The following is a 24813-nucleotide window of genomic DNA, read 5'->3' on the forward strand; positions in this document are numbered from 1 at the left end:
AATAAATAAATAGAGTACCGTGCCCAGTGACTCACCCCATACTCACCCCAAACATGTACAGTAAGACATTGTCTTTCATCTACTTCAACTGCAGGTTGAATCGCATTCCACCTTCTTTTCTTTTCTTTTTCTTTAAATGTGAATTGCTGGTCCCGTTTGCTTACAGAATGTTTCATCCAGATGCCTACCCATCCTCGCTCGCGCTTCCATACACCTCAGCTCGAGCATTGCTGCTGCATTGCTTCCTTGCCTCCATCGATCGTTGCACTCCCGGTGGACTCAGTTTCTCTATAGGGCAAAGATTTGTGTCTTGCCTATAGCAGCAGTTTTGGTTTCGCCTTCGCGCTGTAGCTATCATTACGAGCGTTAGCAGCGTCCCTATTCTCTTCGCCAAAAGCATGTGCCTCCTAAGCAAACAGCACACATTCGGTGGCCTGCAGGGTCTCTTCTTGCGTTCCGTCCAGCCGGCTACGAGACACCACACAAAGTTCAACTTCCTTGCTGCTACGGTGAAAATGCGCCTAGATAACGAAGGAAGACGGACGCCGAGTACAAGGCGTGCGTTATTTCTTCTCAAGTGGTGCCGAGCTAAGTGTCCTCCGGTCGGTGCGTTCTCCTTATTACTCGCCCCCTTTTATTGCCATAAAAGCAACGGCCGCTGCCCCCTGTGTTGATCTTATCCCAGAAGCGCCGCGGTCGGTGGTGGCACCTCGCACACGGATGTGCTAGCCTCTCTTATTTCATTCTCTCAACGCCTTTACCGCTGAGGTGCTCATCACGGCTTCTATTCGTGTCTCTTTAAGATTTTTGTTGTTGTTCCTTTTACCTTTCTTTGTTGTTTTTTCTCACTCAGATGCCGGGATGAGACGATCTGCCGAGAGCCCAACAATAAATTTCGCCTTTCGTGCCCACGTTCTCTCGACCTACCCCCCTCTTCCTCTAGGTTGCTTCTCCCGCTTTTACCTCTTCCTGGAAAGGACAGAGATTGCGTCCTTAGCGGTGGCGCCCCAACTTATTTCGCTGATTCTCTGCGGTAGCGTCGGTTTGCAGAGAGGTGTACGCGCTTTTTTCACCGTTAGGCCAGAGTGAAAATTATGATATTTCATGGGCTCAACGCGGACGCTGCAGTACTGCGAAAAGAGAACACAGGGCAGATGAGACATCGAGGCAAGGGGAGGAGAAGTGAGACAGGAGGGAAGGAGAGAGAGTTCAATGTGGCAGGAAAAGCATTCAGGGTGGGGGGGGGGGGGCGGCAAATCCGCGAAATCCCAACTAGTGTTTAAAAGCAGCTCAACTAGGACGAAATCGACATGCTAAACAACGCAGAACGTCTGCCGTTCTGGCCCTGCGTTGGCAAACCTATATACACTGGGGGAGAAGGCAAGGGAGAAGAGGAGAAAGAAATCCTTCCATCTAGACGGAAAGCTTGCCCGTGATTTGACCTTGCGGCAGCTGCGTTCACCTAGTGTGACGTAGCCATAATATGAACATAAATTATTTAACGCGCGTTAAAAATAAAGATCTGACGTCCCTACGTGCCAAACCGCCAACATGATTATGAGGCACGCCGTATTGCAGGACTCCCCGAAATAATTGTGACTGCCTGGAGTGTGTGCGTGTGTGTGTGTGTGTGTGTGTGTGTGTGTGTGTGTGTGTGTGTGTGTGTGTGTGTGTGTGTGTGTGTGTGTGTGTGTGTGTGTGTGTGTGTGTGTGTGTGTGTGTGTGTGTGTGTGTGTGTGTGTGTGTGTGTGTGTGTGTGTGTGTGTGTGTGTGTGTGTGTGTGTGTGTGTGCGTGCGTGCGCGCGCGCGCGCGCGTGTGCGCGTGTGCGCGTGCGTGCGTGCGTGCGTGCGTGCGTGCGTGCGTGCGTGCGTGCGTGCGTGCCCACCAAGGCCCAATAAAATACCTTTACGAATATCCTACGGGCAAGCCAGTGCTTTGAGCCCGCGTCGGATACCAGCAATTTACTTTTAAAAAAGTGAGCGTGCGCACCTTCTAGCTGACGATGGATACTGAATTAGGTTACGGGACGCGTTTGTGGAACCGAAATTCGCTGTGCGTCTTTCATCGCATGTACTCTGGCGTTGTGGCACGTTGCGACAACGCGCTTTAATGCTGAAGAAAAAAACATTCGCCTTCTCCACAAGTTCTACCACTGTGGGTCTATCAATGTGTGTGTTGTGGCACCAAAGTATACTGACAGTGTATACATAGCGTGTGTTGTCTTTCAATGCAGCTTCGCTTACGTAGACCGACATAAGGAATGTGCCCTGCATACATTTTTTCCCTCTGTTCTTTCACCCTCCATCGTTATAGCAGACATGCGTAATGCTTGTCAATGCCCGAACATAGTTTGACATCGAGAAACATTTTTACAAATTGTTTTATTCATTTCTGACCACATAGTATGGCGAATTTGTACAACAAACAGCTTTTAAATGTCATTTCAGTAAGAACCTAATCAGTGCGGTCATTATAAGTGAGTAATTGACTCGGTGAACTATATCCACAAGTGAAAAGTGGCTCTAACATATGAAAGACGATATACTATAACAGTATCGTAAGAAGCCGACAAACAAAGACACCAAGGGCAACACAGAACTAGCATTAGCACTAGCACACAGCACTGCCCTTGGTGTCTTTCTTTGTTGGCTGCTTATGATATGATTAATAAAAATCGGGCCCCTCGGTTAACCCCCTTTCTTCTCAGTCATTACATAACGAGGGTCTCGAATCCGGCAACATCGATGCCCTCAGCTAGCACGTGTGGGTTTATTGACCAGTTTCATTCACCCATAAAAATCGCGTACTCGTGATGCCTGCGGCACAAAGGATGCTCCACTTACGCCGCCAAGGTTTGTGAGTGGTGGCGCTGGCTAACACACCTAGGGTTAGTTTTAGTAGCAACACATGAATACCCCGGAAAGTGGATGGGGAAACGGCACCGCGGTAGCTGAATCGGTAGACCATCACACGTGTGTAATGCGAAAGACGTGGGATCGTTCCCCACCTGCGGCAAGTTGTTTTTTCATCCACTTTCAATTCCATTAATTTATAATTTCTTTATTTCAATTAGTAAGTACAAGTAATTTCCCCTGTGTTCTCCTTAGTGTCTTTGTTTGTGGGCTTCTTATGATATGATTAATAAAAACCGGGGTGGGGAGGGCCCCTTGGTTAACCCCCCTTCTTTTCGTTTACACTATAACAGGCTATACGCGATAACTTTTGTGTTCTTAAGTCCGAATTTTTCAGGTATAAAACATAGCGTCGCGTTGCCTTGAATCCACGACCTCGAGCTGATCAGTTGTGTAAGGCCATTGAACCGCTGGCATAATGAACGCAAGCGTAGCAACAACAGTGATAGCTAGTACTGAAAAAAAAAAAGAACGAGCGCATGAAAAGAACACCCTATCCATGTGCTGCCACACTATATATATATATATATATATATATATAGTATGCAGGGCAACGTTCCACCGACCGCCGACAAGGTATAATTTAAATCGTTTACCTGCGCCATCCGCTCTCAGTTTATCTCCTTTCACCGTCTCCTCGCGTAAAACTTTATCGAACTCCTTTTCCGCCTTGTTCGTATTCTCCCTTAACTATATTTTTTTATTGCCGTCCATGTATAGTACCGTACGGCCGAGATTTCACGCCGATCAGAGGCGGCGGCGAAAGGCTATTTCACGGCTTGTTCAAACTGCAGCGTTGAATCCACTCTCACCCGCGGGCTACATTCACTGCCCCCACGCGCCAAGGTGGCGAAGCAGAAGCGAGAGAGACGGGGGCGAGGGGAGGCGGGCGGGGAGTTGCAGCGGAAGTTCAAGAATTTTCCATTAGCCGCTCTAGGAAGGGTCAGAGAGGCACGTCCGCGGCGAAAAACCCTTCCGGAGCTTATCGCGACTCGTTTGAACGCAGCTAATTACGCACCATCTTTTACGCCGCCCACTAAATACTATCGGGAATGTCTGGAAGGACGCGACTATGGCTATAGAAATTTTTTTTCACAGCCCACGAGCGTTCTTAATCTCGGGTGAAAACACACTTTGGTATCGCGAAGAAATAAAGCAACGGAAAAAGCTCGCTTTAAGATCCCCTAGCGCTCACTCGTTAAAATTCGAATGAGAATGAGGCGCCCATGCGTTTTCGGTGTTTTATAGCGCCGCCAGAACCCGAACGACCAAGCACTTCTGCATATCTCTCCAGGGTTTTGAAATAAGTATATATATGCACGGGCGTGTAACGCGGTGGCGGTTCCGTATTTCGCGGGCGCGCGATATTTACCTTGATGCGTACACGTACTTAAAGGGTGCGAAGCAAATGAGGTGATGCTGAAAGTAAACTCTAACCCCAAACTTTTCACTGCAAGATAACTGCGAATTAGCATGAGAAGCGTATACTATGTTAGAAAAGTTGCCTTTAACAAAGTTAGAAGATATTGATCGCCCCCACCTTGGTCTTACATGTGCGCTGCATCTATAACTAAAAAACTAGCGTGCTTGAAGAAAATTAAGAAGGTAATAAATAGTATGAGCAGAATAACAGACATTGCATATATCCTCCCCCCCCCCCCCCCCACATGCACACACACTCTTTCTTTTTCTGTCTCCGCTCTCCACCCCGCTACCTCTTTCTTTCCTTTTCTTTTCTTTTGTTGTGCTCAAGATACAACTGACTATGTTACTAATCAGGCAATATTGTTCTCTTTCACAATGCCTTTCTTCAAGCCAGAATACTCGCAGTTTCCCGTCTTGTGCGACCTCGAATCGCGAACGTGAATCTGCATATTAAATTAGAATTGTTACGGCCTCGGCGGTTCACCTTATCAATTTTTGTTAACATTATTTTTTTATGTTACTTGCCTTAGACCTCAAGGGTTGTGCAACCTTCTACGTAACGCTTCCTGCGCGAGACGCCCTATGACCTTTAGGAACGAACAGCTCTTGTGCGTGCGGAGCTATTCAGGCACTGTTTTTGCAGCGCAGCAATTTTCTGTTCCCTACTTCTACTGAGTTCGTTATACTTTCTCTAAGTGAAACCGCACAATATGGTGGATGCATCAGACACGGCGCCAAGTAATCGCGGTTGCTATATGAAATACTTGGGAATCTACTCAAGCATTTTCTTTCTCTCTTTGTTTCTTTCTTCTGCTTAAAAATTTATTAAGGCCATGATAATCAAAATTGGTATGCAAGGAGCAATATGCTGACAATAATGTGTTTGTTGTTGTTGTCGTCGTCGTCGTCGTCGTCGTTGTTGTTGTTGTTGTTGTTGTTGTTGTTGTTGTTGTTGTTGTTGTTGTTGTTGTTGTTGTTGTTGTTGTTGTTGTTGTTGTTGTTGTTGTTGTTGTTGTTGTTGTTGTTGTTGTTGTTGTTGTTGTTGTTGTTGTTGTTGTTGTTGTTTAATTGTATCACTGTGAAAGTATGGGAAGCCTGGCTTTCGAACCCGCTATCCCAAAATCTTAGGTAAGCACACACACACATACAACACGTGTTGTTGTAGTACTACACGAAGAAAGAGTACAAATAGAAAAATAAAAGAAGAAATAATCAAAAGTTTTCGCAATACCTTATAGAGGGTAAAGGAAAAACTCTACATGTACTCTACAAATATACACTGAACTTGATATACACTTTCAAATCAATACAAATCACGCGCTAATGCAGAGTCAGCGTATGACCTCTGACTAGCGCGAGTGTACCTTTCACTGGCTCTAATGAGGCGCAAGGTATGTTATCCTGGCTGAAGGTCCCGCATGCGGCTATGCAAGTGTTAAGTGAGGAGTGAGACAACCCTCTCCGCAATCACAAGTCAAGCAGACGCCTACACATACGTTAAAGCTGTCAGCAAAGTTCCCAGTAAAGTCCCGTAGGGTTTCTCAGGAAAACCCGAAGCGGTGCTAATTGAACGCAACGCGCAGTCGCTGCTTCTCCATCGCGCCTATATGCAATGCCTCACAGCACGAGGATTGAGTAGCGAGGCAAATGCAACGCGGCCCTCACAGGTTATCTGTTCGCAGCGGCTGCAGTCAGAAACACGCTGCAAGTGCCCGGGAACACTCGAAGGCCCACACAAAAATAAAGATCAGATGAAGCAAGTTAAACATCATCTGAGGAACAAACATGTCCTTACAAAGCAACCCAACATTTAGCAATCTAATTGGAGTTCCGCTAACTCACATAAAAGAGCACTTTACATGAATAATGTTTCCGCGAACGGCCTTCAGTACAGCAGTAAGTCATGGACGGCGAGTGGTTGCCACTAGGGTTCAATTGCATTCAACTCGTTGCACGTTTGTAATGTTGGCTCGTGAAACGTGGCGTTGCGTGGTGACGGCCGCATTACACTTTCACATTTGTGTAAAAAAAATAATAAATGAAGCTAGCACCTCGCAAAATACAGGTATACGCTGCTATTCTTTCTTCCAGTCCCTTCTGTGATGCCAAAGAACTCTCAAGCGCAGTAGAAAGGACATGCACACAGCAAGTAGACACGCACAAGCACAACGCGCAACAAGTTTCCGCTTCCTATATGCCTGCGTACTTTACATTCCGTTGGAATATTCTTCAACGCGTCCTATCAACAAGGTCGACCTCCCACGCTATTGTCGCAATGCGTGCTTGTTGGTATGCCATCTCGGAATGCCATAGTGCATACCGCAAGCGAGACCGGAACAGAAGAACAGCACATGAACGCAGATATGGCGATGCGCTCTTTTAGCGTTCTGCTCTCGCTGGTAGCCAGCACTATAGTACTCCGAGATGGCATACGAACAAGCACGCATTGCGACACTACATCGTGGAAGGTCGACCTTGTTGGTGAGACGCATTGAAGAACGTTCAAACAGAATGTAGACGACACGGACGTATAGGAAGTGAACACTTACTCGCTGCACACGGCTTCGTGTGTGTGTGTGGGGCGGGGGGAGGAGGGGGGGAGGAGGGGGAGTCGTGCGCTATTCTGCTGTCGCCGTCTTGTTTGTGCTACACCGGCAATCTACGCTAGTTCCTTCTTTCTATGACTACGCTGTTCGTTTTATACTGTCTCGTACAGTGTGATGCAAACAGGAACGGGTGGCCCGCGATCCATTATTGCTTTCATAGCGCTCATGCTCCGACGATGCTCTCGTAAACGAAGTAATATGCAGCATATGCGAAGATTTTATTGGTCCACAGCCACCCCCCTCCCCCTTCTTCTTTCTCTTTTTGAACATCTTGCCAAGCTGGTGCGCCTGTTAATTTAAACACTCATCATTACCATATTCTTGCCCGAACTGGATAAAAGGAAAATAAGAGGAAATATGTACTGTCGTGCGAAGTTGGGTAGTGCGTAAACTTTAGGAAATATGAAGGTACGAGGTTGAATACTGGTTTGGATATGTCCTCTCTTCTTATACACCGGCGGTGGAGGCGCAATGTCTACGTCGTTGCGTTGCTGCGCATAAGGTTGTGGGTTCGATTCATAGCGACCGCTGCATTTCAATGGGTACGGAATGCAAAAAAAAAATAAATAAATAAAGCTCGTGAACCGTGTTATGTGTGCACGTTATAGAACCTCAGGTTATCAAACTAAAACCAGAGCCCTCCCGGTCAAATGAAGCGAACTTTATCTTCCTTGAACTCTATTATTTCAGTTTATCCTCGACGGGGTAACACGATAATGATCATTTCTTGTTGCGTATGGTAAATGACTGGATGTCTTCATAGCGAAGTTTAACCTTATTAGGTGTCCATTGTACAACAGTATTCCATTGAGTTATCTACAGCATGTCATTACCATCACCGTAGTCGTAGGAACTCGTGCGCCGACACTTGACACGGAATCCTTCATGCCAGTGCTCTTGCTTCTATCGATGTTCATAAACACCTGCAGTCGGTTATCATGGGACCCGATAATGCTGAAACTAGGACAGAGTGGTGGGCCAGTTGATAAACGGACAGCTATATTGTAGTTCTTCCGACCCATTGTTCTTGTCCGATTCGCGTTGTCTGCAAGTAGCCATCCAACCTTTGAGGTTGTCGCACGTTTTACGACTAGAAGACTTCGTCCCAGCATCGGCTTGTGTGGTGTAGGCGGACGTTCGAGCCGATAAATGAGAACTGTTGTAGGTTCGGCGAAAAGGTAGTCAATGATAAGAAACGCAACTGCAGCAACCGATGGCGAACAGCTACAGGGCGTTGCTGAAAGTTGCAACTTTCCCTCGCGCAGAATGAAGCTCCTTCTCCCGCCCACCATAAAAAGACATCTCTAGACACTTTTATTGTAAGTACGTTTTGTGCCACACAACCTTTTGCTTTTGTTCGTGTCTTTATTTTTTGAAGGGGTCACTACGCCCATTATCCGGTGTTTCTATAATACACCCTGTGCTACCCTTCATCTGGGACTCATTGAACTGGTGAGTAGCAATCGTTTTTCTTTCTTCTGTGATACCATATTCTCCCCTGAAATAAGTTAATCAGATACCCTAGTTATCCATATTGAAGCTTCTTTAACTAGGCATTCACTCGCGCGTCCGTCACTTTAAAGGCAATATCTACAATCGTCATGTAGACAACCTCCCTCTGTGGTTCCAAAAAGGCGGTTGGGATATATATCAGACGAACAGTGAAAAACAGTACGATCAAGGACTTAATGTCATTTCTTATTTAAAGAAACGTTTACACAGGCACAACGACGATGACATATACTAAATTTCTACCTCTGTGCCTAAAAAATGAAACAGCCTTTACCATCTCATTAAGTAGCTGCCCGAGGCAGTCGCCCGCTGGTAAACTCTCCCTGTGTCACTAAAAGGGCCGTTGTTTCCCTATATTGTTCTTTAATAGTGCGGCCGGGAACAAGACCAGACACGTTTTCTCGAAAGCGTATCGGATTCTGCTCCCCGAATCAGATCGCTACATCGATAATATTGACTGAGTTGCGCCGTTTGTTTCACCATTTCGAATCCATTTTTGATGGCGAGAGATCACGTTCAACCCCAAACGACAGAAACATAACTGCCATCTGCATGTACTTTCACCATTCCTTACTTTTGTTGAAGTGACATGCACGTCGTCTGGGACAAATAAAGTGACGAATCTGTTTTTGATGACATCCCGACAACGAAGGGCTAAAGGTATTGTTTTTTTTCCCGCAGTGCGGGGTTGTTGCTCGAGGTCATTATTCACAAATCAAGCTACAGCTTCGAAGTCATTATATACAGATATAGTATGGCACCAGCCACTGCTCAATACTTTCTCAAACACTTATTGATTTGCGGTCGACCAAATATGGTCGAATGCTGTGCACAGGTATTGCTCAAAAGAAAAGTGGTTATACAAAAGTGATCTAGCGTCACGAAAGCTGTGTGTTAGGATACCCTTCCTCTGCGTCCAGAGCGATCTGCGTGTGTGTTTTTAATCGCGGCCAAATACCACTCCCATAGTCTATGATATCCCGGTTTCGTGTTATTGCGGAGCACAAAGATTATAAGGACACGTACTTAATTGAGAAGTAAAGCGCACATGCAACTTCGTAACAGGGCGCACGTAAGCACACGCGGGTCGCTCACTGTGCTCACAAAAACATTCTACGTACTTTACGTTCCCCTAAATGACACGAAAAAAATACCAGCGTGCAAACTCAAAGCATGCGGACAAACCTGAAAAATATTGGGCAGGGAATACCAGTGTAAAGCAGCAAACGCAAAGAGTTAGCGTTAGCGTTAGCGTTGCGTGCACCACACTGCGCATGCGCTGTACGTAAACGCTGCTGGAGCTCTTACGTACGTACGCTATTTTCAGGATTTAGCGTTGAACGCTAACGCACGCAAGGGGAACCTTACGTACGGCAAGATGGCGGCCCCAGTCGAAGTGAGAGCAGCCCGCTTCGGATCTATCGAGTCGTCGGCCTGCACTGTTCGGCTCATTCGTTCCCCACTAATGCTCGTGTTTGCTTTAGATTTGTGTGATGATGCTTCGACAGTGGCGCCTAGGTGACAAATGGGCGTTGTTTACGATATACGTTGTCGATTAGTGGCGCAGTAGGCTTAACGAGAGGGTTTGCCACGGAGTGGGTTTGCTAATGTTTGCTCATGTTTGCTGTATCCGCCTCGAGATGGCGCCCAAGTGTATTTCGCTCGTTCGCTTGGTGTAAAGCCGCATGTCAAGCTGATGCATGTCACGTTTTCCGCTGCAAAACACAGTAGTGTGGTCGGTGCTGTGGTCACAATGTGTGTGCGTTTTACCGACGACGACGATATGAACCTCCTGAAGGAGGTTTTCGCCTTGAACTCATTCGGACGGACGTCAAGATGGGCGTCCGTTGCAAAAAAGTGGAAAGAAGTGGGAAATCGGATTTCTGGAAGCGAAATTGCCAGCGAAACGTCCCCTCCGGAATAGCTTAGATGTTGAGTGGATCTTGAGGACACGTAGAACCTGCGCGGTCGCTCTCGTTCCCGAAGCATGAGGGCGTCTATGTCATCCCAACTTAAGAAGGACACGTAATATGGGTCCCACAGAACACTCGATCGCAGCATGCTAAGAATAATCGGTGCGTTTCGCGACTCTCGACAAAACAACACTCAAACCAAACACCTACACGCGTAATTAACGCATCGACTGTGGCTTTCGATAAGCCTGACTTAGGGATACACTTGCGGATTCGGCATTGGATAAGCTCGGCATTTCGTGTGGATTTGGCTTTCCAGTACTTTGTGTTTTTACATCTAGATGGCGCTGTATTTGTTTGCGTTAACGTTAACGCTTTTCTCCGTTCCGCTATTCTAAAACACTACCTTGTGCCGCGCAGTGCAGTCTTTCTTTGCGTTAGCGTTGCGTCGCACGCTAACGCTAACGCAAGCATTTTACGCTATACTAAAACTGTCTTAGTGAAAAATAGCGCGCTCCCCTTGTTCTCGCGGTATTTCGAGAGCTGACAGCGGCAGCTCGGAAGGCGAGCAATACGCGAACGAAGCGGCATTTCAAAGGTAAATGCATTTTCCGAGCCACTCGAGACGTTCAATTTAACCAGCTGATCCCGTTCATAACGCGGGCGGAGCGCCGCTATAAACACTGTCGAAGCGCGACAAGGAATATGGCATTGAAATAGGGAGAGATAGATACAAGTTTTAACGATAAGTCGGACACGGCTAGCCTGACGTGCTGCTCCAGGTGCTGGGTGATAACTACGGTATACACGGAGAGAACATAAACACGCGAAAAGCACATACAGTCACACAAACACGCACGCACACACCCTATAGGGATGTTTACAAAGTTTTGTTAAGGCCCGTGGACCTCAGAAACACAAGTAGCGCTTTCGTGGTGCGCAACGCGCAGGTGGTGCTTTGTCACGGGCCCGAGAATGTGCCGCAGTTCCAAGCTCCAGTCCCGCGTTGCCGGTGTAACGCCGCCTTCAAAGACTGTCTCTCTCTGACAACTACAGCGAACAAGTAGTCGCACAGAACACGTTGCAGGTCTTCAGGAGCGTTACACAGTGAGCACATTGGCAATGTCCGTCAGCTGAATTTCGCACGTGAAGCAGTTCGTGTATAGCCACGTTACATAATTCCAGCCAAAGAGCCCTTCAGGACATGCAATTTCTTGTAGCGCAATAGATACGCTAGCCTTTTTATTCGTCTCGCAACCACCACGCCCACTTGCTTATTCCAAACTCCTACTTCGTATATCGTTAATTTCTTTCGCGAATCTTCTTTCTCTCTTCAGAATAATCAGGTCTGCGCCGAACTTAACTGTGTCTGACAAGTTACGTCGTGAACAAAAAAAGAAGACACTGCTCCTCGGAAGCACCGCCGCAAGTGTCAGAATGGCAACGCTCTCTCACGCCTTGTCGACGATTAACCTCGCTTTGGGGCGTTCCTGCGACATCGCATCTTTCTAGCCTGCGCCAGCACGCGCAGTGCCGCCCACTCCAGCGTAAAGTGAGTCTCTTATCTTGATCCCCCTTGTCGTGGCGTATACGTATAGGACTGCCTGAGACCGACGCGCTGGGTACTTGTCTCGCCCGACAAACAGCCGAAGAGTAGTCCCCCATCCCCCCGGCTGCTGCATGAGACGACAATATCTTCCATCCCTCCCTCCAAGCCGACACGCTCAAGAGCGCTTCTGGGGGCGATACAGCGAAGACACACGAGTGGGCGCTCGCCTCGACAGCTTCGAAGCGTGGGCGCTCGGGCAGATAATCCGTAATTAACAGACTATGCAACGCCGCGAAAAAAAAAACGCGGCACGTCCAGCACCTCGCATGGACTTGCCTGGGTGCCGCGAAGCTCCCGCAATTAATTACCGAAGTTTAATCCGATGTAATTGTTTTCCGTCGATCCGTCATTCGCCGCGCTCACTGCGCGGCAGTATATAGTATACTGGCGCAACGTGTTATACACCTCACCGCCCTGCCTTTCCCTATCTTTTTACTTTCCGTTAGCCATCCGTGACCCGCTCGCCCAATCTATAACGTCCAAATCCGCCGTAAGCGCAGACAGTGTGCAGTGGTCATCTTCGTTGCGCCCTGTAAAGCGATTATTAATCTCCATCGCGCCATTGTTTCTTCCGAAACGACGTTATAGCGCCGTCCCTAATCCTTTCTTCTGTCGCGCCAGCCGCACGCCTTATCTCGGTAATCGCGTTTCTCAAGTGTGGTCACACTTGGCACCATTTATCGCAGTAGCTATCATGTGCAGCTGCATGCGCACCGTCTCTGTCGGTCCTCACCACATGACTGTGGCGGATATCGAGGTACCACCACAATAAAAAAGAAATAAAAGAAAAAAGGACTATAGTATATTACGTACTTCACTTTAATCGCGCATTTGTGCTTTCCCTGCGTAGATTCCATGCTAGTGTTCCGTTTCAAACTGTCGAAATAACGTTCCTCGACTCAAGCGAGTCTCCTGTTCTCCCGTCTTCGGCGTCCGGAAGACGTAACTCCGGATTTCATTTACGCTCATCATGGCAACCTTGTGCTTTTTCGTTTTTCTTGTTTTTAAATATTCGGTATTAAAGTGAAAGTGAAAACCACGTATTGCGTTTGATTGATTGATTGATTGATTGATTGATTGATTGATTGATTGATTGATTGATTGATTGATTGATTGATTGATTGATTGATTGATTGATTGCGGAAAGCCGTGCCTCTATTTAAAGTGAATACCAAGTTTCCTGCACTAAAACACTCGCCATCGACACGAAAACCACTTCCACAAACGCTGTTCGAGCAACACGGTACGCTCGAAGGAACACGCGTTCAACGAAGACACGAGAAGGCGTGCGATGCATCGATCGCCACGTAAATCGAAGCGCTCGGTCGACCTGAAACTTTGGCGCAAACACGGAGCCTCGCTGCAACCTCCTGCAGCCTCTGCATGTACACACGAGCGTTGTATAGGCTTTTAAGTCAAGCTCGACGTTTCGAGAGAGAGAGAGAGAGAGAGAGAGAGAGAGAGAGAGAGAGAGAGAGAGAGAGAGAGAGAGAGAGAGAGAGAGAGAGAGAGAGAACGCGACATTGTCTTCGTAAGGGAAATCGAACTGGATGAGGGCCAGGGAGCATACAGTATGCAGACTGAGTGACGTCGATAAACAACACGTGTCCTTGCTCTCTTATGGAAGTTTAGAGCTTTCTAGAGTGAAAAGAGAAATTATGTATTCTTTATAAGCATGGCGCGCGCGCGAGTCGCTGCGAGAGACGAGATGCAGCAATTGTAAAGCTAGCAGTAAATATTGGAGCGCAGGCGGCCGGGGAAGGGTTTCTTGGTAAGCAGGTCGTTTTCCTATGCCTTCTTTCTTTTAATTTCTTTTTTTTTCATATGCATTGTTTGACGGTGTCCGTTTGTTTACTCGCCTCCCCCTCGAACCAGACATTGTTGCACGTTGACAGGCACACCAACAGGAGAGAACTAACCGAGAATACGACGGCTCGAGCAAGACACCGAACACGCGCTGCCTGCATTGGCATTGCCCGTCATTCCATAGCCACGGCCATTGAATAAAAAAAAAGATTTTTTTAAATGTATATCCAGCAGCCTGGCCATAACAACCGCGAGGAGCACGCTGCGACGATACCAACACTGTACGAGCGGGATCACCGCGAAGGTATGCACAGACCCGGGAACGTCTTCCGGTCCTCTACGAATTCGCGAAAGAGACGGGAATTCTACGATAACTAAACACTTACACGGGAATAACACGCGAATGATTTTGCATCGCATAGCCGTTTCCTCCCTCTCTCCCTCTACCTCCCCCATGCCCTTTCTCCTCTCACGATTCGAATGGCCGCCGTTTTAAAGCGTATATCTTTCTTTGACTCTTTCGCCCGTTTTCATGGTCGATTGCCAGACTTTCACCGCAGATGTACAAAGGCGCCGATGCGAAGGGCATGCGCGTTCTTGCGCAGCCGAGTTGAGGGACAGGTTCCTTGGCGAACGCCAACTATTGTAGGTTCTTCGAGGCACACACTTGCTGTCTACCTACACTACAGCTACAGATGCGTTCGCTGACGGCTCCGTTACCGGCGGAATAACCCAAGGAAACAACGAACGCTACACCTAAATATACGCCGTCAAAATCACCAGAACTTCAAAAATGCGAATGGCTCGCTGGAGCGCTCGGCTGCTCACTCACATTCACAATAATCGCCAATGGCTTATACGCAATTTTTAAAGTTATTTTATTTATCTTTATGCTCACGCCACCACCTTACCGCAGTTGAGCTTACGAGTCGTCCTGACAAATAAATGGCCTGTTCATGCATTCAGTCATCCATTAACGCTTTCATTAAGCTCCATCAGTGGTTTAGCACTGCGTGTTCAACAAGTTGTGTCGACTTTTCTTTTTTCCTTCTTTATTCTCACTGCAACCGAGGACACGCAGGGACACAGGGAATACGGCGTATATAGCGCACTGTAGAACAATTGCAAACTTAAGCCCGAACCAATAAAGTATCGCCTAGACTCCTGCCGCTTGAGAATCTACACACCCGCCGTGCGGCGTAGTGGCTGCGGCGTTGAGGCGCCGAACCGGAGGGCGCAGGATCGCATCGCGGCCGCGGCGGCCGCATTTCGATGGGGGTGAAATGCAAAAAACACCCACGTACCATGCATTTGGCGCAAGTTAAAGAGCGCCAGGCGGTCAAAACTAATCCGGAGTCCCCCACAACGGCATGCCTCATTATCATATCGTCGTTTTGGCGCGTCGAATCCCAGAATTTAATGAGAATGAACGCAATATTTCTTTCCTTTCTTCAGCTGCCGGCTCACGACCCTATCAAACGAATTCAAACACTTTGATAGGCACCAAGAGAACTGCGAAAGTAGCCGGTTATTCTGTAGTTACAACACCTATGGGGCAAAGCAAAACGGGATAGGGAATGGTCGTTTTACTATCGCGTGGGGTAGCTGCGCATGCAAAGAGAAGGAGCTTAGAATGCTGTAACATCCTCTAGTACTGTGCATCCTGCAGTAAAAATTATCTGATCTTCGAGAGCACTGACGCATAGAAAGTCATACTGCCTTGTCGGTTCAGGATAACGATTAAAGGAACTTTCTTTTCCCTTGACAGTCAACAGAGGCAGCTACTCAAGGTAAGCCAGGAGTCCTTACCTAATAAGCGATGTATATTGGGGAGGTTACTTCCCGTGTTGACTGACCATATGTGCGTGTATGTTCCGAAATTTATTGCGAGCTTCTTGGGAACAGTTTCACCCAGGTTTGTTGTTTGTAAAAACGAGAATACTTCCAAAGAAATAAAGATTGAAGGAATATGAACAACAACAACTACACCGACAGAAAGAGAGAAAAGGGAAGACTGTTTGAGCTCACGCGGGCTGCATCTGGTTTGTTATTCTGCGCTGGGGAAGAGGGAAATGGGAACAAGAGAGAAAAAGGACGGTAGAAAGAGCATGGATAACAAGTGATGCCGGCGCACACACAACAGCAGCAACAATAACAGCAACAAATATGCTACACCATGGAGCACAGCTAGGCAAGCAAGGTTTAGCGGCATCACAGCGAAAGCCACAGACGGCAACATTCAGCTTGAGATCAGCCAAAGCGCCGCTCCCTCTCCCTCCACCCCCTGCATCACCATACAACCATCTTCCTGCCCGAGCCATTTAAACATACATATATAGAAAAAGATCAATCCAGGGGCCGTATACTGCCCTCTATACGCCGAGAAGTGGCGAACGGAAGGGCTTGACCCCTGCGCTTGACACCTCGAGAAGCGGATAGAACCCTCGTGGAGGCCGGGAGGGGTTTTCCATCGTGATATATCGGCAATGGCGACGTCCAAGCTTGGGCTTTTCTTTTTTTCTCTATACGCACACTATAGCAAGGATCAGACCGTCCACTTCAAAGCGCGCGAGGCTTAGCAAGTCTCTCGCCTTCCGGTGCGTCGATATCGATAGAGAAGCGGCTGCGTGCACTTTCTGGAGAGCTGCTTATATTTTTCCTCTCGTATACATATACTCAGCACCTGAGAGGTACTGTCTTTGCTGCAACTCCAAACAACAAACCCAACGACGAAAAGGAAAAGAAAGAATAAAAGAAGAAAGACGGGGGGAATAAAATTGGATATAGAATGCGAGGCAGAAGAGGGACCAGACGGCGCCGGAAATGACGCTCATCTTCCGGTTCGCGTGCGGGAAAAGCCGGGCGCGATTTAAGGAGACGACCACCAGAGCGGCGGAAGTAAGAAATCCGACGGTTTAAAAAAACGCAGGAATATACGCGACACAAAACCATAATGAAAACAGGTGCAGCGCTATATAGTTTGCAAAAGAAATGTGTGCGCCGGCGTGTAGTGTCTCGAGAAAGAGCGGCGGCCATGTGGCTATATAGCCGGATGCCCAAGTCGTTCCGTATACCACACGCCGATTCTTATCTGTGGTTTTACGTGTATGCGGGAACGCGTTTTGTTCAAGGCGAAACTGTTTTTTTTTTTTCGCCTTTCTTTAACTGAGCCGACTCATTGATATTCTGCTCGCTATCGGGTCTCCGCGAAGTGCTGTCGCCTTCTCGCCGCAGATTGACAAACGCAGGACTTCTCGCGCGACCGGTTGAGGGCTGTGCAGGCACGAAAGGAGATGAGACGCTCTTGATTTCCCTTGACGACCTCGCACTACGTTGAGAAACAACATTCTGTATATGCTAAGTATGTAAGGCGCAGCTGGTGCAAATACGCTTCGTTTACAATCCCCCGCCCCTTTTCTGCATTTGCATATTCTCTAAACATGTAATTATATATATTTCTTAGTCTTGCTAAGACTCTTTCTAGCACGTTCTGGAGGGGTACGCAGCAACCCAATCTCTCGGCGGGACAACCTTGAACCTAAGTGAATGCACAGGGCCATTCAGTATCTTCAAAGGATGGTGAAACATGCGATAATTTCCACGGCGACGTGGTTGACTTCACTTTCAATCTCGGCTTCGTTCCCCACAGCGACCGCAATGCAATCAGTCATTCGACGGCGCTTTTTTTTTCTCATATTAAATCCAATTAAATGTTCTTGTTCGGGCAACAGGGAAGGTGTTCTTCAAGGCACAGCCGTTTCGGTCCTTAATACATATTTTTCCATTCGAGAGCGCAGGCAGAGAGAGAAAGAGAATTAACTAGGTATGCCTGACGGTTCGTCCAGTGCTGCTTTAGACGGCGCTGAAACGAACTGAAACGAGCGCGGTTGGTGTCTCCAAAATTTCTTACAGCAACTCTATACACGCATTGTGCACGAAGGGGAGCGATAACCGAAAGGGGCAATCAAGAGGAACGAATACGTAATAGAAGGAATGAGCGTTATTTCAAGCTAGTATTCCATATTAAGACGAGCGAACGATATAGTCCGAACAACAAAAACATGAACGTATAGTTCCCTAATGTAAACACTTAATAGTAACCTGGATATATGCATTCGCATTTAAGCTTTGCTACAGCAGAAACATACAAAAGAACGTGCAGCATGCACTTGCTTCATTCATGCACGGTCATCGTAGTCAACTTAGTCATGTGCGCAACTTGTCAAGGTTCGTTCAGCCACACACACACACACACACACACACTTCAAAGCACCTGTGGCGCACACGCCGCACGTGCAAATCACGCCCACGCTTCAAAGCGCTCCCCTCGCAAAAGTGTCGGACAGAGCGACCGTAACTCGCGAGTAGTCCGCGAAGCCACCGCTTGCCCAATGCCACCGCTTGTCAACATTGCCCCAGGCATCGCCGCCTGTCGCTGACGTCAGGCCTTCCAGCGACGACAACGGTGACGACCACAGCGAGGCATGAACGTACGCATGCGCGTGCGCAAAGAAAGATCAACGCTTAGGAGAAGAGACACTTGGGCACGTTGGTGAGGCTTCATTTTAAGAAAAGCGCGAGTAAACGCATATAGGAAAGAAGACGACCGTTCTGCCCCGTCGTTTTTATTCCTGTCCGTGTTTACTCGAGCAGTTCTTAAGATGAAAAATGAGCGACTGCGCCCGGAGCATCGACTGCTCTGCGGGGCACATGCCGCACTTGAAGCGACGCTTCCGGCTAGAGGTACGTCACTTCCCGACAGATTTATAGCACTATACCACGCCCGAAAGACGTTCAGCGATAGCCGCAGCCGCAGCAGCAGCAGCAGAAAGCGTCGTGTTTCGCGGAAACGTATCGCGTTTAGCCGCCCCTACTTCCGCAACTGCCAACGGATAGCAAGGCATGCGTATGGCCTTCGTCTCATATTCGCGACCTCGTTCTGCTTACTGAGAAGCGCTGTACTTGGTACGACGCTAAATGAGTCGTGTTTTGACAGACTGAGATTCGTGTTTTGACTGGCTGAGATAGGCAACAAGAGCAACCACATCATGCACCACTTAAACGCGTACTCCAAGCCTCCTATAGCGAAACTACGACGCTAAATTTGGATAATTCTGCTCGTTAAACTTACACTAAATGGTGAGGTAGGGAAGCGTGTGCCGAAAGTAGCACAACCTTCAAGGGCTCCACTAGAAGCAGTTTCTATACTCGGTCGCGGAACAAGTTTAACAGTACACATGCAAGCAGAACAAGTTTGGGCCATATATCTATCTCAAGCAGCACGAGCTTGATGTGTGTCAGTTGGTGTAACATACTTGAAGAATAACAGCGCAAAAGAGACGAGGACCGTGAGAAGACAGGTACGACGGATGGGCGCCGACTTCCAACTAAGTTTTAATTGAAGAAACAAGGTTTATATACATGAAAAAATAATTCCACCACCGTGACGTCATCAACTCTCTATCGCACCAGAAAGGCCATCTTTTTGTCGGCAAGTGCCACTGACAGGCAGCTAATTATGCACGTGCCATCGGCCCTCGCAAATGTAAAAGGCTATCACTATTTCCTTTTGTTGGCGCTGAGCCGTGCTGCCTCACGGGCTGCAGAAGATAATGCCATCCTTTCCCTCCTTCTTAAAGAACCAATTTTACGGTCTCTCCCTTTTAAATCTCTCTCCTGATCGTGCCAGAAACTTGGTGTGCTTAAGGTATGGACGGCATTCGTAACGCTTACAATGTTCAACCAAATGTCCACCCGCAGTGTTATTTACGACCCAGTTGTGTTCCTCTGCTCAGTCTTGCAGGGAGATTCATTAATATTTGAAAACTCCCTCGCAGTGAACTTCTTCGAAAAGATTCCAGAGTGAAACGGATTTCCAAGGACTGGCTTTACGGTAAACACACGATAAGACATTATTTCATTAACCAATAAAGGAAACTGAAAAAGAAACGAGTGCATAGGGGCGGAGGCTGGGCTAAGTGAAAACTGCTCAGCGCCCCAGACAGGGAACACACTATGCATAACACATGACCACTTTCCAGCTCCTATTTGTTTCCGTCAAACTGGAATTCCAGCCGACAATTGTTTTGACAAACTAGCGAACAATACGCTTAGGTAGACGCTTAGCGCAAAGACTAACGCTACGGCGCTCACACTTGAAATGTGTGGTGCGCAAGACTGGCTGCAACGCATGGGTAAACTATAAGAGCGTGAAAAATTATCTTTACATCACACTTTAGAGGCGTTACCGGGCGCAGAATTTCCACATTTATAAGTGGCTAGTGTGTTACGCGTAACAAACGCTCGCGCGCTTTCCACGCGCGCAGTAAAGCTGTACAATATAACGCTTGCTAAGCGTCACGCCGTCTAGCGTGAATACATATATATATATAACCCACCGACCACCATTCGCATGCACACCATCAACAAATATGATTGCTTTACATACGCGCAAGTATAATGGGGAATCGCCGACTCGTATTAACGATCGCCTTCGATCACTTTTTCCGAGCATGCTTTCTTTCCCTCGGTCGTTACGGACAGACGCACGGCAGCACACCTCTTCATCGAGAATCAATCACACTCCCACGGGCGGCTCATTCCGAACGCCGCAGCGAGAAAAGGGGCCCTGCGTTCTGTCCAAGCGTGAAATCACGCGAAAGCTACCGCCGCGCAAACAGGCTGCCAACCCGTTGCCGCCGCCTTCCTATACACCACACTTCCAGTTTCCCCTCTCTCTATTTCTCTCTCTCTCTCTCTCTCTCTCTCTCTCTCTCTCTCAATTCATCCGGCAGCGCACGGAGGCTCGAAACGCGCATTCATTCTTCTCCGGCGATGCGCGCGCGCGTGCCTCAGGCAGTGCGTGGATTTACCCTGCGTAATGGGACGTGGAAATGAAGTGGTCGCAGTTGTAGAGAGAGGAATCGAAAGGAAATGTACGTGCGCAGCGAGACAAGAGGAGGATGCCGTGCCGTGCTTCGACGGAATACCCAATCGCCGGCGGCAAGGGGGTCCGCTGCGGCGAACTCGGGCTCCTTTGACGGCGTCGCTTCAGGCGTGACGCCGCCGCTGCGCAGCAAATTATCCGCGAAAGGCGCCAAATCACTCCGCTCTTCCATTGTCGACGCACTGCCGCCCTCCCAACCTCCGCGTTTCGACTCTTGTGTTTCTGCTTCACATTTACTTTGGCTCCCTGCCACTCACTATAGCTCGCTCTTTCGGCCCTGTATACTCAGAAAGAGTGAGGTGATATGTGAGGGCTATGCATGGCACGTTTCCCCCCTTTTGCTCCTCTCGGTGCGCACGCGATGAGTGAGAGCTGGGCCACATTGTGAAAAACACACCCGCAAGAGGAACGGAAACAGAGAGCGGAAGAAGTACGGGGGATCTACGCGCTGAACTAATAACTGAACGTTTATTCGAACCATGAAACGTTAGCTTCGGCGGAACAGAGGCAACGACAATACAATGCGCTGCTTCCATAGAGTTTCCCACAAAAATTACTATAGGCACAACCGGCGCTGTTACTAAAGAAAATTAATTTCGGTTTATTACTTGTCAGTATTACGATCTCATTATGAGGCGCGGCGTGGTCGGGTCTTCGGATTAATTTAGCCCACTTGTAACGTGTACCCAAAGCACAGTACACGAGCATTTCCGCATTCCGCTCCCATCGAAACGCGGCCGCCGTCGCCAGGATGGAACCTGTGGCCTCAAGCTCAGCAGCGCAACAACAGTACAGCGACCAGCACATGGCGCTGCTATCGTTCCGTTGCCGTTGGAATGATAGTAGGTAAATTGATTTGTGCTACTTTCGTGCTTTAGGCTTTCAACGTTCCTGAGCCGTTGATTATTACTCTATATATCTAAAAACTTCGGATAAATAGTTAAACGCGGGAAGGCCATACGTTTCTGTGTAAAAGCCCAACTCATTGTAAATAATTGCGTTTATAACGCGATGTACAGTTGAAGATGACGAACTTGCAAAGTCTCAAAGCCGTTTGAAGCCAGAGTAACTAAGCTTAGTCGAATCAATGCCCTCCATTCTTGTGCTTCCTTCCTGAAGACACATAGTGTCAGAGTTTCCTCTGGTAATTTTTGCCGGAAACTCATTTGCGGTTATTTACGGCTTTTTGTTTAGGAGTCAATAAATGTGCATTAGAAGACATCTCGTGCCTTTGCACGTGATGTCTTTGTACGTGCAAAGGTGTCCCCGAGTTCAGCCCATTTCGGAGTCGAGCATGTTTAGTGAATCCGAAATAAACGTTTACAATAGCCATAGGTTTCTCTCTTTTTTTACTAAGATTGCTAGAAGGAACACCGGCGCTAGTATATGCGGAAGCCGCAAATACGACGACGACGACGACGACGATGATGATGATGATGATGATGATTCTAGTGATGGCGGCGGTGGTTGTGGTGATCAGGATGGTAATGATGAAACAACGCCGCAAGAATGTCTGAAACCACACGCACGAAGATCTGACAAATTCGTTTACCAGCCCTCGTTCCAGCAGTACAGTTGAATAACAGCAGCGCGATAGTTGCCCCTAGTAATTCCAGTAGTAAACTCTATGGAAGTAGCACATTGTGTTGCCGTTTATTTTATGTTGCGCGAACGTGTCGTACAAGTCGCACCGACTCGCCGGACAATGCGTACTATCGGTTAATTCGAAGCAGCACGAATGTGATGTCTCTTGCTATCGCTGTGTTAACGCTGCATTGGCTCTAAATGTTGCAAACTACCGCAGCGGAACAAGAAAAAGTTCGGCAGATTGTTACACTCCTGTAACACGTAAAGGCGAAAGTCTGATGCACACGTGGTGGTGCGTTAAGTTATGCGATCGGAGGGATCAGACTTCTTGCGAGACCTAACGAGCCGCAGTGTGAAGTAAACGTATGGCGCTGTAGGTCGACGTCCTCAACGACACATGCGAGAACCTAATGGACGTCCCGAAGGTTCTTTCATTATCTCTTCCGTCCGGTCTCTCTCTCTCTCTCTCTCTGCCCCTTTCTTTCTCTCTTTCGTTTGTTCTTTCTTTTATTATTTCTTGCTTTGTTATTTCTTTCTTTGCTTTTTCGTTAGTTCTTTCTTTCTTTTAGTCGTCTTTTTCATTCTTTAGTTTCTTCCTTCGTATTCAGCCATTGTATCTTTGCTTGCTTAAGGGAGTATGAGCCATCCCTGATGATGATATTTTTCGCTCACTGGACTAGACGCCGCTTTCTTCGGGTATGAGCCATTGCAATGAGCCACTCAAGGCCTTCGCCTTAACAATAAGAGATATTTTTATTTGCTAAACCGCAAAAGTGCACAGGCTCGTAGTGAAATACGCTCAAAGGGCAACACCGGTAAGTAGCCGCACGTATGTGGTTAAGATGCATCGCAACGCTTTTGCCTTTATTGTCGCCTGCTTGGCCATACCAACATACCGCAGCATGGTTAACCATAAATGATAGACTGAATTTATTGGTCACGCGGATATCCGTGGAACAGATCAACGCCATCTGCGCTCGTCATTCGTCCGTTATTCGTGGCACAATATATGTAATCATAACAAAACCAAGTAACCTAGCAGAATATCCTTACGTTGCCATTATACAACAATCATACAAAGATATAGGCCTGCACGCAGCAGCACTGATTCGCCTTGTATGTACACTTCCTGACTTGAGCGTTCCCGCTGGTTCCCACCTTCCCAATGAAATAGCATTCTTTAGTTGCATGCACAAACCACACTGCGTCGCTTTTTTGGCATCAACGCACTCTTCTGAATTTCACGTTGAGTTTTACTCACGCTATCCTCGCTGCACGTCACATACCAAGGGGCAAGGCCCACAACGTGCAATTTTTAGTTTACCGAGCTGACTTTCTGGAACGAGAGACAACGCGAGAGAACGGCCACGGCACTCGACTAGTGCTAATAAAAAAAAAAAGGTAGAGTAGGTTAAGCAGAAGCTGGACCTCCATAGTACAGCGAACCTATCGCCAAGTTACGCCCCTGCAATGCATCCGGCCGGGAAAGTCCTGTGAAAAAGAGGCATTTCAATTTTCGCCGCCGTGTGAAATGGCCTACACAGGGAAAATCCCAGATAAATTAATCCTTTTTGCAGTCCAATGCATTGCATGTGCTCGGGAAAGGTGCTTCAAGAAGATGCGTCACATCGGCGTCATCGAGTGCACTCAGCAGAAAATAAAAGTTACGTGACTCTGCACGGCCACTGCGCCTACTTTAGCACATCCTGACACGTCCGCTGGTCTACATTAGCATTGGTTCGACGCGTTCAGTCAGGTGAGCAATACCCGTTTGTCGCCGGTCTACCCCGCAAGGCCAGTAATATCATTCGATTTCTAGCTAAACGTTGAACATAGCACAGAAATACTGCCTCATATACTACGAAGAGGCCCATCTCGTCCCTTTTCTTTCTTTATTTACTCATGGTTGTTTTCATTTTCTTGTTTTCGTTCACGGAAGCACGTTTACATCTCGTGAAAACAAGTTTTGGCCTGGCACAATGAATCTATTACCACTTACTTTAATTTCCCCCAACGCACAGGGCACTAAGGAAATTACAAGGGGCTAAATTATAAAAGCTTATGTGAAACTTTTGCAAGCAGATGTTTAAGTTTCAATGTTTTGTTTTTCCGAACTGTCCTGCCTCTCTTTTCTTTTTCTTGCTGAAAGAAAAAGAAACCGTCCGCACAAAGGCAGCAACTTTAAACCCTCCGTTGTCTCCTTCTTTTTCTCTCTGTTATCATGGTTATTTGCAACAACGATCAACTTGAGATGTCCACTTCAGTCTCGAGTTATTTCTGAATTAAGTGTTCCGCTCAGTCTTGATGGGCATGCGTCAACGACACTGCAAGTTTAAGTACAGCAGTCAAACTTGGAGGACGAAAACTAAGGCGTGCGCTAAAAAATTTCGTGCCGGAAAACACAAAGTCCTTTAAAGCCCGTTAAGTACCCCTACGACTTCATTTTCCCGTGACGCAAGACTAGAACGACATCGTTATTCTCTTCACCTCCGCAAG

At 47.6% G+C, this 24813-nt stretch overlaps 1 protein-coding gene across 3 annotated transcripts in view; it reads right to left on the bottom strand.

Annotated features, from left to right (window-relative positions):
- LOC142585204 (metabotropic glutamate receptor 5-like) overlaps positions 1-24813 on the bottom strand; it is a 406950-nt gene that overhangs the window by 185415 nt on the left and 196722 nt on the right. The gene's annotated exons all lie outside the window — the stretch shown is intronic.

The sequence above is a fragment of the Dermacentor variabilis genome, chromosome 6 (assembly GCF_050947875.1).
Source record: "Dermacentor variabilis isolate Ectoservices chromosome 6, ASM5094787v1, whole genome shotgun sequence".
Taxonomy (NCBI): domain Eukaryota; kingdom Metazoa; phylum Arthropoda; class Arachnida; order Ixodida; family Ixodidae; genus Dermacentor; species Dermacentor variabilis.